Source organism: Tachyglossus aculeatus, chromosome X1 (genome assembly GCF_015852505.1).
Source record: "Tachyglossus aculeatus isolate mTacAcu1 chromosome X1, mTacAcu1.pri, whole genome shotgun sequence".
NCBI classification, from domain to species: Eukaryota; Metazoa; Chordata; class Mammalia; order Monotremata; family Tachyglossidae; genus Tachyglossus; species Tachyglossus aculeatus.
The window spans coordinates 49,964,961-49,982,032 of record NC_052101.1 but is presented as its reverse complement, the minus strand read 5'-3'; positions in this window follow the sequence as shown (position 1 = coordinate 49,982,032).

The following is a 17,072-nucleotide window of genomic DNA, read 5'->3' as shown; positions in this document are numbered from 1 at the left end:
CTTGCCATAGTTACAGATATTCCTGGTTCCCATTTGTGGTGGAGTCTGCATTTTGAGATGGTTGACTGAAAGCCTCCCTTCAATTACATTAAGGTGGAAGTCTTCTTGCTCCTAGCTAATAAGAGGGAATCCACTAGAGATCTTACCCAGACTTCCCTGCCAGTTACCTAACCCCGAAGAGGAGTCGTCACTGCATAGGCTGCAACAAAGCCAAGTTTCAGAAATCAGCCCTGAAGTGGAATTTCCTAGACCCAGCCACCTGAGAAATCTGAAGATCCTGAGTATAAGACATTTAGGGGAGAAAGTCATGGGGAAGGTAGCATGAATGCCTCATCAACTGTGTGCTACAATAATCATGGTACTTGCTAAGCACTTACTACTCACTCTACTAAGCCCTGGGGAAAACACAAGATAATTGAGTCAGACAGAATCCTTGTCCCCTATGGGGCTTGCAGTTTAGGTGGGAGGGAGAACAGAAATTGAATCCCCATTTTACAGATGAAGAAACAGATCCAGAGAAGTAATGTGCTCAAGGTCACACAGAAGACAAGGGAGAGAAATGGAATTAGAACCCAGGCCCTCTCTCTCCCAGGCCCATGCTCTTTCCACTAGGCCCCGCTGCTTTTGTTGTCTTCGTGGCAACACACCCAAACAATTTGTTCTCACTGTTAGAGCAGAAGATCTTCTTGCTGAGCAGATTGGAAAGGACCAGATGCTGCAGAGGGCTGGGGAGAGGCCCAGATTCTGAGCGGCTGTTAAAAATGTTGACCCTGTCCCGCTCTCAACTGGATTCCTCCTCAGTAAAAGAAACTTAAGTCCCCTAAAACAAAGGCAGGGTGGGTAGGGCTTTCTCTGCCCAGCAAATACTTGGCATTTTTTCCCTCAGTTCATGAGGAAACCCATTGCACTTAGACTGACTAGTGGCTTAATTTTCTCTCCTGTTTAGGTGTCCCAGAAACCAGCTCGGATACACAATTGTGCTGCTGATTAACTTCAAAAGAAAAACAAACAAGACTGACTCCCTAATGAATGGGCAACTTCCCTCCTGCAGATCCACAGTCCGCAAAAATTCCTCCAAATTAAGGCATGCCACACCAGAATTTCAGAGGAGAGTAAATTCATTTCTGATGGAGCAACTGAGAGTGTCTAGAATACCTTGAATCACTGGGTCATTCTTCCACCCAAGACATCTTCCTATCTCCTAGAGTACTAAACCCTCACCCATTTTTATGGAAATAATTTTCATGATCACAGGGGTTTCAGAACACCCACCTCATGGGGGAGAGCGATGAATGGAGGAAGGGTGGCAGATGTTTCGTGACTATTTGGGGAAGGAGGAACTAAATCACCATTTTGGTCACCTGGGGAGGTGGCCAACTACTTTGAAAATGGGAACAGTTCACAACCTATGTAGAACATATTACAAAGTTATGGGATGCAGTGGGATACAGAGTCCGTAACCCACCATAAAAAAAGTCAGAAGAATTCAAAGCTTCTTAAATGACCCTTAGTAAATTAACAGGATGAAAATGAGAAGTAGACAGTATTCTAATCAGTTAATCGATTGATTAGTTTGAAGCAGTCAATGGCATTTATTGAGCACTTAGTGTGGGTACACTTAGTGTTCCTCTTCTAGACTGTGAGCCCGTTGTTGTGTAGGGACCGTCTCTATATGTTGCCAACTTGTACTTCCCAAGCACTTAGTACAGTGCTCTGCACACAGTAAGCACTCAAATATGATTGAATGAATAGGTAGAGCACTGTCCTCAGTGCTTGGGAAAGCACAATAAGCTTGAACCAATCAAGGGGCCACTCTGTCCAGGTAGGAAAGATTTTCTGCAGAATGCCACACACCGTCAATCAATCGTATTTATTGAGCGCTTACTATGTGCAGAGCACTGTACTAAGCGCTTGGGAAGTACAAATTGTACAATTGTACCGTCATGACTCTCCGTCTCTCATTTCCGCCTTCATGCCTTCCCTGCGGGAAGAGCTCAGACCAGATGCAGACCACCCCCGCCACAGGGGGCCTGGACTAAACAGGCTCCCACATCCACGGTCAGTGGCTCAACTGCCCGTGGTGAAAGCACATCCTCAAAGAGTTCCATGATTTTTACACAGGATTTCCCGGACCCCACTGCCTCACTTTTGGTTTGTGGGAAGGGAGGTTTGGGAGAGAAACCCCCTCGGTCCTCTCTGCCTGCTCCGCAGCTGGCTAGTCTAGGAGGAAAAATTGCTCTCCAGGGGTAAGAAAAATGAAAACAGGGTAATTGGGCTCCACAGCTCTCAAGAAGAGAGGGGTTCAGAGGCCAGGCCAGTGGAAGGAAAGGCAGCAGAGTTCTGATCACAGGCGGGAGAAAACTGAGCAGCTCCTGGAGGGGAAGACTCGGGTTGCCAAACCACACAGCCTGACTGGAATCAGTGTCTCCTATTCAGTTGCTTTATACTGGGGAAAGGACTCCAGAGGGCAAGATTTGTAGGTAGAGCTGGCCTTGATCTCCAAGAATATATCACTGTAGTTTCCCTTTCTTTAATTAAGCTTAAGCATCATAATAAGTTTGATATTTGTTCAACACATCCTAGGAGCCAAGCACTGATTTAAGATAATCAGATCGGATCCTGTCCCTCTCCTACGTGGGATTCATTGTCAGTCTCCTACTACAACCCAGCCTGCATACTCTGCTCCTCTAGTGTCAGTTTGTTCTCTGTGCCCCCATCTAGCTTCTCACCACCAACCCCTTTGCCACATCCCTCCCCTCCATATATACCAGACCACCACTCTCCACACCTTCAAAGCCTTATTAAGGTCACATCTCCTCCAAGAGGACTTCCCCAAATAAGTCCTCTTTCCTCCAGCTCCCTCTCCCTTCGTCATCTATATACTTGGATCTGCAAGCTTTGGGCATTTAATAATAATAATCTTGGTATTTGTTAAGCACATACTATGTGCAAAGCACTGTTCTAAGCACTGGGGAGGAGACAAGTTGATCAGGTTGTCCCACGAGGGGGCTCACAGTCTTAATCCTCATTTTCCAGATGATTTGATATCTGCCCCACAGCACATACACATATATCTATTATATATTATAAACTATTTATATTAATGTCTGTTTCCCCCTCTAGACTGTAAGCTCACTGTGGGGAGCGAATATCGAAGAATGGGATTGACAGAGCCAACTGTGCACAGAGCACTGCCCTAATAAATCTTGGTTGATTGATGTTCCTCTGAAACCAGAGTCTCAGCAGCAGAAACCCAAGCTGCAGCAAGTTGCAGAACAGAACCTGGCAGCCAGGAGTGGGCAATGTCATCCCAACCAGGCACCTCTGCTGTGTTTCATCAATGCCATGGTACAGTTTGATTTTCAAGTGACCCTGAAATTCACTAACCCCAGTGAGGAAGGGCTGGGGAGAGGATGGGGAGGCAGACAAAGCAGCCAGGAGTGAGGAAGAAATTGGAATAAGCTCCAACCTTCCAGCTCCCCAGGAATGAAAACCAAATGGACATATCGAAGGCTGCTACTCCCTAGGTGATTTCCATCAAGTGGACACTGGCCTTAATCCTGCTTTCTGTAAAACAAGAGTGGTGGCCCTCCTACTACCTACCTGCCTCCACCTGCTGGACACTGACTCCAAACCTGAGTGTTATCTTATTTTCATTTTAGTAAACAGACTTCTAAAACATCCATCTCTTTTGGGAAGGTCCAACTGCCTTAACTATATGATTCAGGAAGCCTCGATGGTCAAGAATTCCCCCGCTCCCTGCGGCACCACAACCCCGAGCCCCATCTTAGTCTGACCTGGAACCAGGGCAAGTCGGGGGTGACCATTCCCCTTGGGTATTTCTCCAAGCCTTACGTCAAAGTGATGGCAAAGCCCAGGGAAACCAAAGGGCGCTGAGAAAACCTTATCAGAGGCAAACGTGGCTACCGACTTGTGGCAAGGCAAGTTCCTATAACAACGTTTGGTATGATGGTATTCAGTATTGTCTGTGTGCCAAGCACCAAACCAAGCTCCAGGGTAGAGGCAAGATAATCAGATCAGACACAGTCCCAGTCCCACATGTTGTACACAGTCTAAATGGAGAAAATAGCAGGTACCTTACTCCTATTTTCATAGTACTAATATTTATTGAGCTCCCACTTGGTGTAACCCCCACCATACTAAGGGCTTGAGAAAGTACTACACAAAAAAGTGACGTTGTAGGAGATCAACAAGATAAGATAGGAGATCTGAGAGAGTGCTTTAAATTGAAAGTCACTAGGATATAGGATCTGAACTTCTGGGGAAGTGGAGGTGTCTGGGAATTTTAAAGTATCTCTTTGGGTTTCTGTCAGAGCATCAGCATTACTTCACCCAGTGAAATGGTATGGCTTCACTCCAGATGAACAGGAATCCATCTGCTGGCCTGTTGTCTCCCCTCTTAGGGTGCATTTCTGAAATGCCCCTGATCAAGTAGGTTAAAAAAAAAAATCAATCAGTGGTATTTATTGAGCACTTACTGTGTGCACAGCACTCTACTAAGCACTTGGGAAAGTACAATACAGTTGATAGATTCAATCCCTGCCCACAAGGAGATTACAATCTACAGGGGGAAACAGACACTAAAATAAATTACAGGTAGAGAAAATAGAGAACAAGAAAATAGAGAACAAATAAGTTCTGTGGGGCTGGAGAACGTATAAACACGCTTTAGCGGTTCACAGCCAAATGCAAAACACAGAGGGGAAGGCCTTTTCCAAGAGCTGCGATTTTAGGAGGGTTTTGAAGGTGGGGAGAATGGTGGACAATGGATGTGAAGGGGGAGGGAGTTTTAGGCCTGAGGGAGAACGTAAGAGAGAGAGAGATGGTATCGAAGTACGGAGAGCAGAGTGGCATTAGAGGATGGTCAGAGGGTTGGAGAAGCTTCTTTAGGAGGACAGAATAAATGAGCTTGGAGCCTTTGAAAACCCCAGGATGAAGGGAGACATGATTGAAGTATATAAAATCTTGATGCAGATTGTTAAATCAACATAAAATGGTTGTTTATCCAATCATTCCGCCCCAAGCAAAGGGGGCATCCACAAACAAAAGGAAATGCTTCTTCATCCAGCCAGCTAGGTGGTAAGGATCTGGAAGACAGGCAGATTAAAATTCCCAGTAGGTTTTTAGAGGGCTATGGATCAGTTTCTAGATGAGATACTCATAATGAGTAAAAAAGGGAAAAGGGAAAAACTAAAGCTGTCGACAGGGACAAGGAGAATGAAAATAGATTGGTGGGTGATAGGTCCACAATGAAAGGTCAGAAGAGAATGTTGTAGACATTAGATGCTTCATCCCCCAAGCATGAGGATGGATGATCAGGATCCAAACATTTCACAGTTCTTTCAGGCACCTGATTGCCACAATCCAAGAGAAAAACCTGACTGGGCTGATAGTGGGACCATTGGATCACAAGATGGCCCTTGTGCCTGCATTCCCTGACTCTTCTCATCACCTTTGGGTTGGGGTTTCCCAGACTTCTTGGTCTGAAGTGGTATTACTATTATCTTTATCATATTTGTCAAGTGCTTGCTACATGCCAAGCACTGTTCTAAACGCTGAAAAAGATACAAGTTAATAAAGTTGGACACAGTCTCTGTGCCACATTGGGCTCACAGTCTAAGTAGGAGGGAGATCAGGAGGGAGATCTTGTGGGTGTTCATCACTGGTTGAAGTCCTTGTTCCCTGGGCTTTGTGAGCTGCGGGGCAGAAGGGGCTGGCAGGGGTTGGGGAAAGGTAAGGGAGTGAGATTGGAAAGTGCACACGAAGCTAGTGTAACTGGTGCATATGGAATAAAGTTGGGACGATGGTTTTTGGACACCTAAAAGCTGAGCTAGCACCCCAGGATGGAATGGGGAACTCAACCTTCAAGGTACCAGTGAAAGTGAAATGAAATTCTAGTTAAAAATCACAAGACTGGTTTAGCACTAATGATTTTGCCATATCCCTGTGAGGTCAGAAGATGGGAACTACCCTCCCCATTTTACGGATGAGAAAACTGAGACACGATCCCTCTTCACCTTCCCCTGGCACATCAGGCTTTCTCTGTGTCACCTGAGGGCTAAAAAGTGTATTTTTTCCACCCGCAACTTTTTTCTGGGAGACACATCTGATCCCTTTTAGGCCCAGTCCCTGAATTAGTCTGCAACCCCACTCGGAAGAAAGGGAGGTCCTGCTATGGCTGGGTAACCATTCCCCTGCTGGATACTTGTGAGAACGTGACCACTTTGCTCTCTCGACTACTAGCAGCCGGCTTTGAGGTAGGTGGGGGTTGGGCTGGCTAGGCAGCTAATTATACTGGTGGGAAAGAAATACACTAGCAGCGCCTGTGTTTCTTGCCTTCCCAAAGACTCATTCCCAGGGCTCCTTGTTATTCTGACCCTATCTCGGCCACAGCAGCTCCTGCTGAGCCGGGTACGGTCGACACCCCACAATGAATTGCTGACAGAGATTGGACCCTTTTGGAGGGGGGGGGGTGGCATATTCTCACACAGGAACAACCCCTCCTGATGAATTCTGCCTGGCTCGGGGCTTTACCTGTTCCTTTCCCAAACCAGGCACCTGACTCTCTCCTCTGTCACCAAACGCCTTGCTCCCAGTGGGCCAATCTCCATCTTGCTACCGTATCTCCTGCTAGAAGTACCCAATCAAGCCAAATTCGGGCGTATGTACAGAGGTGCTCACCTGCCTTAATGCTAAATAGGGGATCCCACTCTTCTCAGTCTCCCTGGGATCCTGCATCAGTCTGGGGAAGGGGTGACTCCCGCAGCCTTGTGGGAGAGGTGGTCCTTGCCTCCATCCCAGCTGGCTTTGGCTGCCCCAGCTTCCAGACAGAGCTGATTCATTCATTCAATCATTTATGGAGCGCTTACTGTGTGCAGAGCACTGTACTAAGCGCTTAGGAAGTACAAGTTGGCAACATATAGAGACGGTCCCTACCCAACAGCGGGCTCAGTCTAGAAGGGGGAGACAAAGAACAAAACAAAGCATATTAACAAAATAAAATAGGATAGTAAATATGTACAAGTAAAATAAACAGAGTAATAAATCTGTACAAATATACAGGTGCTGTGGGGAGGGGAAGGATGTAGGGTGGGGGGATGGGGAGGGGGAGAGGAATGGGAGGGCTCAGTCTGGGAAGGCCTCCTGGAAGAGGTGAGCTCTCAGTAGGACTTTGAAGGGAGGAAGAGAGCTAGCTGGGCGGATGTGCGGAGGGAGGGCATTCCAGGCCAGGGGGAGGACGTGGGCCGGGGGTCGACGGCGGGACAGGCGAGAACGAGGCACAGTGAGGAGGTTAGCGCCAGAGGAGCAGAGGGTGCGGGCTGGGCTGTAGAAGGAAAGAAGGGAGGTGGCGAGGTGATGGAGAGCCTTGAAGCCAAGAGTGAGGAGTTTTTGCCTGATGCGTAGGTTGACTGGTAGCCACTGGAGATTTAGAGGAGGGGAGTAACATGCCCAGAGCGTTTCTGCACAAAGATGATCCAGGCAGCGGCGTGAAGTATAGAATGAAGTGGGGAGTGACAGGAGGATGGGAGATCAGAGAGGAGGCTGATGCAGTAATCCAGTTGGGATAGGATGAGAGATTGAACCAGTAGGGTAGCGGTTTGGATGGAGAGGAAAGGGTGGATCTTGGCAATGTTGCAGAGGTGAGAGCGGCAGTTTTTGGTGACGGATTGGATGTGAGGGGTGAATGAGAGAGCAGAGTCAAGGGTGTCACCAAGGTTGCAGGCTTGTGAGACGGGAAGGATGGTAGTGCCGTCAACAGTGATGGGAAAGTAAGGGAGAGGGCAGGGTTTGGGAGGGAAGATAAGGAGTTCAGTCTTGGACATATTGAATTTTAGATGGCAGGCAGACATCCAGATGGGGATGTCTTGAAGGCAGGAGGAGACACGAGCCTGAAGGGAGGGAGAGAGAGCGGGGGCAGAGATGTAGATTTGGGTGCCATCAGCGTAGAGATGATAGTTGAAGCTGTGGGAGCGACTGAGTTCACCAAGGAAGTGAGTGTAGAGAACAGAAGGGGACCAAGAACTGACCCTTGAGGAACCCCTACAGTAAGGGGATAGGAGGGGGAGGAGGAGCCCGCAAAAGAGACTGAGAATGAACGACCGGAGAGATAAGAGGAGAACCAGGAGAGGACAGAGTCAGTGAAGCCAAGACTGGATAGCATGTTGAGGAGAAGGGGGTGGTCGACAGTGTTGAAGGCAGCTGGGAGGTCGAGGAGGATTAAGATAGAGTAGGAGCCATTGGATTTGGCAAGCAGGAGGTCATTGGTGACCTTTGTGAGGGCAGTTTCGGTGGAATATAGGGGACGGAAGCCAGATTGGAGGGGGTTGAGGAAAGAGTTGGCAGGTCAGCCTGTACCTCATGGCACTGGGCTCATGGCTCAGACCTCCGTCATGGCTACAGGGACGCATGCAGGGAGTGGACACTGGGCTGGTATCAGATTGTTGCATCACATGACTAGATGTCAGTCATAAGGGCAGCAGTGTCATGTTGGGTTGTAGTTCAATCCCCTCTACTATGGATTGGAAGATCTGTTAGGTTGCCCAGATATATTCCTAATCTAAAACACCTCTTATGCAAATCACAACCCTGTTATGGTCCCCTTTTCCTAATCAAAATTTAGTGATCAGGACCAGAGTCTTGACATTGTTCTCATACATATTTTATTCTTGGTGTCTGACAACAATCAGTTTGAGCTTTTAAAATGGAACTGAGATTGGAGAACATCCATTCCACACCCAGCTGCCATTTCTGTCATGGTCCCGTGGATGCCTCCCCCCAGTTTTCAATCTCAATGCCACCGTTATTTCAGTGAATATTTCAGTATTTCTCAACACAAGAACTAATGCACTCCAATACACATAAGACCAAAAGCTGTTTATGACGTGTGGAATAAAAATTCAAAGAAAACAGTGCAATGCCACTGCTGAGCTCAGAGGATACTGCTTACCATTGGTGCTTCAAAGATTCCCACCAGTTCTCTCCCTCTTTTTTTTTTTTAAATCAGCTTTCTTCTCCATCTACTCCTAAGATTACTCACTTTTGTTCCCCCCTAATTAAGCTTCTGGCTGTCCCTCACTCCTAACTCCATCACTTCCAACCCCTTGCTCATGTGCTTCCCAGGACCCAAAGCTCCCTCAGCCTTGAAGTCTGCCTGGCGGCTCTACCCATCGCATGGCTCTCTTGAAGCCCCACCTCCTCCAGCAGCCATTTTGTAATTAAACTTCAGCGCCTGAGGGCCCCTACAGTCATCCTTATGCATTTAAGTTCTCTTTGGTCAATTTTTACTTCATTTGTCCACTAATCCCACCATGCTCCTTCCATTAATCGTTACCGTATTGTTCTTTCTCTTGCTCCTGCTATTTGTAAATAATTCGGGTCTTTCTGACTCCCCCATTAGATTCCAAATTCCTCAAGGGCAGTGATGTGTCTTCTACTTATACTGCATGCTCCCAAACGCTTAGTACAGTACTCTGCACCCAATGAATACTCAAAAAAAGTGTCATGGATTGATTGGCTGAGGGGAATGATTTGAATGGGGTCAAGGCCAGTGTCTGAATTAAGGTGAATTTTTCAGTCATGCTCTCCATTCATTAAATTACAATCTCATGTGACCTCCTTTTTCCCATAGTTTCTAGACATTGCCATAATGAGTGACAACTCATAAACAAGGTAGTTCCCCACAGCAGGTCTGAATGACATTTGCTCAACCACCGTGAATGGCAAAATCCAATCCTCCGGCCTCCCCAGTCTTCAGGGTAGGCACAGAGAGCGACTTTGGGTGTGGTTGCCATCTAGACTACGCCTACTCCAAGACCACTTCTGGTTAAGGTCCACCTCATAGTCCACTATCTAGCTTTCTCCTGCCTTTTCCCTGAATGACAATAGAATTCAAGGTGGCAGACCTAGCTCTCAATAGATTTTATTGAGCACCTGCTGCATGGAGAGCACTGTACTAGGCATTTGGAAGAGTTGAGTAGATGTAATAGACACAGGACCATATTAACCGCCCAGGGCTATTGCATTTTTGCGGGGACCTCCATGGGATACGTGACATCATTATGTTATGTTGAAAATAACATCAAGTGGGGCTTAGTGGAAAGAGCACGGGCTTGGGAGTCAGAAGTCATGGGTTCTAATCCTGGCTCTACCACTTATCAGCTGTGTGAGACTTTGGGCAAGTCATTTGACTCCTCAGTGTCTGTTACCTCATCTGTAAAATGGGGAATAAGACTAAGCCGCATGTGGGGCAATCTGATTACCTTGTATTTACCTAGCACTTAGAACAATGCTTGGAACATAGTAAGTGCTTAACAAATGATAATAATAATAATGGCATTTGTTAAGTGCTTACTATGTGCAAAGCACTGTTCTAAGTGCTGGGGAGAATACAAGGTGATCAGGTTGTCGCACATGGGGCTCACAGTCTTAATAACCATTTTACAGATGAGGTAACAGGCACAGAGAAGTTAAGTGACTTGCCCAGAGTCACACAGCTGACAATTGGCGGAGAAGGGATTTGAACCCATGACCTCTTACCCCCAAGCCCATGCTCTTTCCACTGAGCCACAAATACCATCATTATTATTTATTGAGCACTTACTATGTGCAGAGCATTGTACCAAGCATTTGGGAAAGCGCAATACAACAGAATCAGAAGTGACTACCCAATTAAACTGATTAGAGCCCATCGAGGAGCCTCTCCCAACAGCACACTGGCTCCCCTGTGTCACCCTCACAGCCCAACAGGGACTGATGGCTCAAGTGTAAGTTCTGGGAATTACTCCTACTAACCAACCCTTCTGATCCAGGTTAACTGGGCCTTTGGCTCGTGCCCAGCTGAGGACTGGGACTCTCCATGCAGCCCAAAACTCCTCTTGCACACTGCAAGCTCCAAGATAGCTCCAGCTACCTGTCAGGGCTGCAGGGAAGGAAGGGAGAAGCTTCCTTAGGAGGACAGACTGAATGAGCACTGCCCTGCTTAAATAAAAAAAAAAAAAGAAAAAGAAAGAAAAAAATATCTGAATAAACACATACACCCAAGCTAAAGGGAGTTGTAAAGAAGTAAATGCTGATGGGCTGATACTACTCGGACTATTGGAAATTAATTTGGGAAAGTTTGTTGGAGGTGCTTTTCTAATTTCTATTTCACTTAAATACTATTAATTATTATTATTATTATTATTTGTAGTAACAGGAGGAGGTCCCTGTAATTTCATGGGATTTATTCCTGACTGAGAAGGGTGGAGCCCAGATGAAGCTGCAAGGGATGAGGGAGTAGACCCAGAAACGCTGGAAATTTTCAGAAGTCTTCTTTACTCCATCCCTCACAAACAGACTTAATTTTGATATTTTGTTAATCACTTTACTAAGCCCCAGGGAAGGATTTTCAGGGATCAGAAGCTTATGAGTCCCATCAGGAATTACAAGCCTCAGTCCTGAGACTTTAGAACCAACTGGACAGATGACCTTACTCTAGTGTCAGGAGCACTGGCTCTTTAGTAGCACTCACAGAGGGCCGGGGGCCCTCTCCCCAGGGGTTCTTTGCCTGTCATTGTCCTCTCCCCTCCCAATCCCAGATTCCTTGGCTTTCAGGGAAAGGAGACTTGGAGTGAAGTGTGGAGAGGGGACGGGGAGGAGAAGCACAGTGTGAAACGTCACTTGACCATTCCAGGACAACACTCGATTGTTCCCCCTTCCTCTCCTGGGGAGGTGGGGGTCCTCCGAGCCACTGCTTCTTGCATGATCCCCTCAGAAACATGTCACCTGGCCCCAGATACCCACTGGGCACGTGGCAAAAAAAAACAAAACAAAAGAATGAAATGAGTCAGGAAATTGCAGGCAGGGTCAGGGAAGCTGACCTAATGACTACAAGTAATTGTATCGGGTGATTGAGGCAGATGATGTCAGGATCAGGAGAGAAGCTGAGGGGCTGAGGCTGTGGGATGTGCAACAGCAGCATCAGGGGGTGGGGAGTAGGCCAACCACCCCTTCTCTCTCATGCCACAGGGGCAGGAGATATGAAACATCTTTGGGAGAGAATGGCAGGAAAGACGGTATCATCCGGCTTGAGCCAGGGCTCGATGATGGTAAGGAGGAGCAGCGCCTGGGCTAGAAAGAGGGCAAGGATAAAGTAGAATTTGCCCATAATGAAGCTAGGTCCCATGGGCTACATTTATATAGGGACTATGGAGGGGACAATTATTATGAAGTGAAGAGGAAGGGAGCTATTGGGAGGAGGAAGGGAGAGAAACCAGAGAGTCATCTGATCTGCCCAGCAATAATACACCCTCAAGACTGGTTTGGGGATCCCCAAACAGGGTTCACTGAGGGAAAAGAGAAAGATTCCGAGAGTGGATAGAGGTGGGAGGGGATGCAATAGGAGTAATGGTAACTGAACCACTGAATGCAATGTATTGTAGTAAGCACTGGGGAAATAGAACAAAGGTATAATTCATGTTTTGTCCACATGGACAAGTCTGCCTCCCCCTATAAGCTGGTTATAAGCTGTATAAGCTGGTTGTGGGCAGGGATCACATCTAGCAAATCACACTCTCTGATGTGCTCAGTATAGTGCTTTGTACACAGTCATATTTATTGAGCACTTACCACATGCAGAGCACTGAACTAAGCACTTAGTAGAGAACAGTATTACAGTACCATCCTCTCAAAAGTCACCAATGATCTCCTTCTTGCCAAATCAAAGGGCTTCTACTCCATCCTAATCCTCCTCAACCACTCAGCTGCCTTTGACACTACTGATCACCCCTTTCTCCTGAAAATGTTATCTAACCTTGGCTTCACTGACTCTGCCCACTCCTGGTTTTCCTCTTATCTTTCTGGCTGTTCATTACCAGTCTTCCTTGTGGGCTCCTCCTCTGCCTCCCACGCCTTAACTGTGGGGGTCCCTCAAGGTTCAGTTCTCAGTCCTCTTCTATTCTCCATCTACACTCATTCCCTTGGAGAACTAACTCACTCCCGTGGCTTCAACTACCATCTCTATGCTGATGATAGAGAAGCAGCGTGGCTCAGTGGAAAGAGCCCGGGCTTTGGAGTCAGAGTTTCACGGGTTCAAATCCCAGATCTGCCAATTGTCAGCTGTGTGACTTTGGGCAAGTCACTTAACTTCTCTGTGCCTCAGTTACCTCATCTGTAAAACGGAATTAAGACTGTGAGCCCCCCGTGGGACAACCTGATCGATCACCTTGTAACCTCCCCAGTGCTTAGAACAGTGCTTTGCACATAGTAAGTGCTTAAGAAGTACCATTATTATTTTTAGAGAAGCAGCGTGGCTCAGTGGAAAGAGCCTGGGCTTGGAAGTCAGAGGTTGTGGGTTCTAATCCCAGCTCCACCACTTATCAGCTGTGTGACTTTGGGCAAGTCACTTAACTTCTCTGGGACTCAGTTACCTCATCTGTAAAATGGGGATTAAGACTGTGAGCCCCATGTGGAACAACCAGATTACATTGTATCTCCTCCAGCACTTAGAACAGTGCTTGGCACATAGCAAGCACTTAACAAATACCAAAATTATTATTATTATATTATATCCAAATCTACATTTCCTCCCCTGATCTGTCTCTGGGCTTGCATCTCCCTCCTGCCTTCAAGGCAACTCTACTTGGATGTCCTCCTGTCACCTCAAACAATATATCCAAAACAGCTCCTTATCTTCCCACCCAAACCCTGTCCTCTCCCAGACTTTTCCATTACTGTAGATGGCACCACCATCCTTCCTGGCTCACAAGCCCATAACCTTGGTGTTATCCTTGACTCCTCTCTCTCATTCAACTCACATACTCAAACCATCACCAAATCCTGTCAGTCTCACATTCACATCACTAAAACCATCTCTTCCTCTCCATCCAATCTGCTACCATATTAATACAATTAGTCATCCTATTCCTCCTAGATTACCGCATCAGCTTCCTTACTGACCTCCCAACCTCCTGCCTCTCCCCACTCTGGTCATTCATTCAGTCATATTTATTGAATGCTTACTGGGTGCATAGCACTGTACTAAGTGCTTACTTCAGTCCATACTTCACTCCACTGCCCGGATCATCTTTCTACAGAAACATTCAGGACATGTCACCCCCGCTTCTCAAAAAACCTCCATTGGTGGCCTATCCGTCTCCATATTAAACAAAAACTCCTCACCCTTGACTTTAAAGCCCTCCATCACCTCTCTCCCTTCTACCTCACTTCTTTCATTCTACACAGCCCTCACACTTTGCTCCTCTGCTGCTGCTAATAATAATAATGGCATTTATTAAGTGCTTACTATGTGCAAAGAACTGTTCTAAGTGCTGGAGAGGTTACAAGGTGATCAGGTTGCCCCACGGGGGGCTCACAGTCTTAATCCCCATTTTACAGATGAGGTCACTGAGGCCCAGAGAAGTTAAGTGCCTTGCCCAAAATCACACAGCTGACAAGTGGCGGAGCCGGGATTTGAACCCATGACCTCTAACTCCAAAGCCTGTGCTCTTTCCACTGAGCCACACTGCTTCTCTAACCATCTCACTGTGCCTCCATCTCTCCTGTCTCGCTGCTGACCCCTGGCCTTCATCCTACTTCTGACCTGGAATGCACTCCCTCCTCAAATCCACTAGACAATTAGTCTCCCCTCCTTCAAAGACTTACTGAAGGAACATCTCCTCTAAGAGACCTCCCCAGACAAAGCTCCACTTTTCCTCATCTCCCACTACCTTCTGCGTCGCCCTGACTTGCTCCCTTTGTCTTCCCCTCCCCTCACCCCCGGTCCCACAGCACTTATGTAGATATCTGTAATTTTATTTGTTTATATTGATGTTTGTTTATTTGTATTGAGGTCTGTTCCCCCTCCCAGACTGAGTTCATTGTGGGCAGGGATTGTCACTTCATTGCTGTTTTGTAGTTTCCCCAAGCACTTAATACAGTGCCCTGCACACAGTAAGTGCTCAATAAATGAGAATTAATTAATGAATATAACAGGCACATTCCCTGCCCAAAATGAACTTACAAGTGCTTAATAAATACCCTTACATCTTCTGAGCACTGTTTCAGAAAGCGATAAAGGCTGCAGTGTGGAACAATATGGTCTGCAACGGGAAGGGCCTGGAAACCAGGTGACCAATGAGGAGGTTGGCACAATAGCTTAATTGTAGAAGAGAGACTGAATCAGGGTGGTGTCCAGCTAGGAGGGAAGCGGTGTCCCTGTTTTTGACCAGAGATGCCACAGCCCCATGAGGTAGTGGCCTCTGAAGACATGTTGGGGCATTGTGGGGGTGCAGTTCACCCCCATCTTGGGAACACTGGGGAACCCCCATTGCAAATCCCCCATCTCGGGACAGCAAGAAGACTCAGAGTCGGAGTGCTGCTGATAATTTGCAACAAGGCAAGAGCAGCAGCTCGTTCATCCACAACACAGTGGCTACTTAATGGCATGTGAGAACCCAGGGCTCACCTGACCCCCAGTCATAAATCAATTCTACATGAATGATGGCTTCAGTTCTGCCCACATGAATAGCTCTGGAGTCCCTCCCAATGGGTTTCTGGATCTCCACTGAATTTGCCCAGTTCCCAAGATTCTCCAGGCTCTGCTACCAAGACATTGGAGTTCTCTGGGCCTTCTGGCTTCAACTTGCCATCAATCCATTATTCCAAAAGTTCCTTGGGGGCAAAAAAACAAGCATCTTGCTTTTACTAAACTTCCTAAAGCACAGAGTACAGTGCTTCGCACTTGGTAGGTGCTCAAAAAAAAAAAGCATTAATGGACTGGTTGTGCTTTTGAGGGATGGAGCATGCTGAATCCTGAGAGCACAGTTTGCTTGGAAAAGAGTGACCAAGGGAGCCTCCCTCGATTCTGAAAGACAACATTTCCCAGAAGGCCACCTCCAGCCCCCAAATTGGTTGCTTGTTTGATCACTTTTCTTCCAAAAGAGGTAAAGTTCTGATTCTTTAAATGGAAGCTCAAAGCGAAGTGTGCCCACCGGCCTGTGGAAAATCCCGATGGAAGGTGGGAACGAAGTCTGCAAATTAGGTTGACAGCGGAGGAGGAAGGGAGGGAAGGGAATCAGAAATTCAAAAATTTCCCCAGTGAAATAGTCATAGCCAATCAAGTTTCTTTCGTTTAAGTCCATCTTGCTACGTCCATTCTCCTTTATCCTCAAACTTTCTCCTCAACTCTTTAGCTGAAAGATTCTTGACCCTTCTTGGCAGGGCTAAGGAGTCAATCCATTAGAGGGCTAACCAAGAAAGGAGATTTGATTATATATATATATATATATATATATATATATATATATATACACACACACACACACACACACATACACACACACACACATATATATATTTCCTATAGAAAGAATTCCTTCTGACAGCTGTCCATAAAAACTAAGATGTGCAAATGTGATATAAACTACAACAAGGCCCAGGCACTGAAAACAGAGAAATGAGCTTGTTAGAACACTCTGTATTACAGCTGTCTCCCTTGACAGTTTTCAGTACCCTAATACACTCAACAAATTGGCAACCTGTCCTTCTGTATTTGCATCACAAGTCCCTGAAGGGAAAGATCTATATTATTCTGTTTGGGATAAAAAAAAAAAAGGCAGTTTGATATGACAGGTAGGTCAAGTGCTTCTTTAATAAAGCATATGAGTTACAGCAATGAAACAGACTCTTATGCCTGGACAAATAGGTAGATATAGGCCTCCCTGAGGATAGACAGTGAAAGCTACTGGATAAATCACTCTGGTTATTTTGATTTAACTCTTCTGTGGCCACATAGCATATCTTCCCTGAAACACCATCTGCAAGAAGCTGTCTCTGGGATCTGGGCTGCAGGAACTCTACAGATTTCAGCTTCTCAACTGATTTAATTATGAAGCTCCTTTGAGGAAAGGGATTGTGTTTACCACCTCTACTGCACTGAACTCTCCCAAGCACTTAGTACAGTGGAATGCATATGGTAAGCACCCAAATATCATTGATCAATCAATGGTATTTATTTATTGCCAGTGTGCAGTGCCATGTACTAAAAGTTTGGGAGAGTGGAACAGTTAGTATAC